General features: G+C 43.3%; 1 protein-coding gene across 3 annotated transcripts in view; it reads left to right on the top strand.

Annotated features, from left to right (window-relative positions):
- cnot10 (CCR4-NOT transcription complex, subunit 10) overlaps positions 1-115 on the top strand; it is a 42,575-nt gene extending 42,460 nt beyond the window's left edge. For all 3 annotated transcript variants that reach the window (XM_062991444.1, XM_062991443.1, XM_062991442.1), the window contains one exon: positions 1-115. This exon is cut by the window's left edge and continues 307 nt beyond it. The gene's annotated coding sequence lies outside the window, so the exon portion shown is untranslated.
- The last annotated feature ends 310 nt before the right edge of the window (positions 116-425 follow it).

Below are 425 nucleotides of genomic sequence, written 5' to 3'. Positions count from 1 at the left end.
TATAAAACTTCTTCCTTGAGAGAAGGGCGGCTTTCCAAGAGCTCATTACCTGTTAAAATGTATACTGACATGATCTGGGGGCTATAAAATCTTAAATAAATTTTATGTACACTTATTTCTGGTAGTCTGTGTGTTTTTGTTACATTTTCGCCATTTAGAAGACGCTTTTATTCAAAGTTACTTACAGTACTGTGACAGTATACACCGATCGGGCATAACATTATGACCACCTAATATTGTGTTGGTCCCCCTTTTGGTCAGCAGCGGATCCTTTAACTCCTGTAAGTCGTGAGGTGGGGCCTCCATGGATCGGACTTGTTTGTCCAGCACGTCCCACAGATGCTCGATTGGATTGAGATCTGGGGAATCTGGAGGCCAAGTCAACACCTCAAACTGGTTGTTGTGCTCCTCAGACCGTCCCTGAA

The sequence above is a fragment of the Trichomycterus rosablanca genome, chromosome 3 (assembly GCF_030014385.1).
Source record: "Trichomycterus rosablanca isolate fTriRos1 chromosome 3, fTriRos1.hap1, whole genome shotgun sequence".
Taxonomy (NCBI): Eukaryota; Metazoa; Chordata; class Actinopteri; order Siluriformes; family Trichomycteridae; genus Trichomycterus; species Trichomycterus rosablanca.
This window is presented reverse-complemented; position numbering and strand designations above follow the sequence as displayed.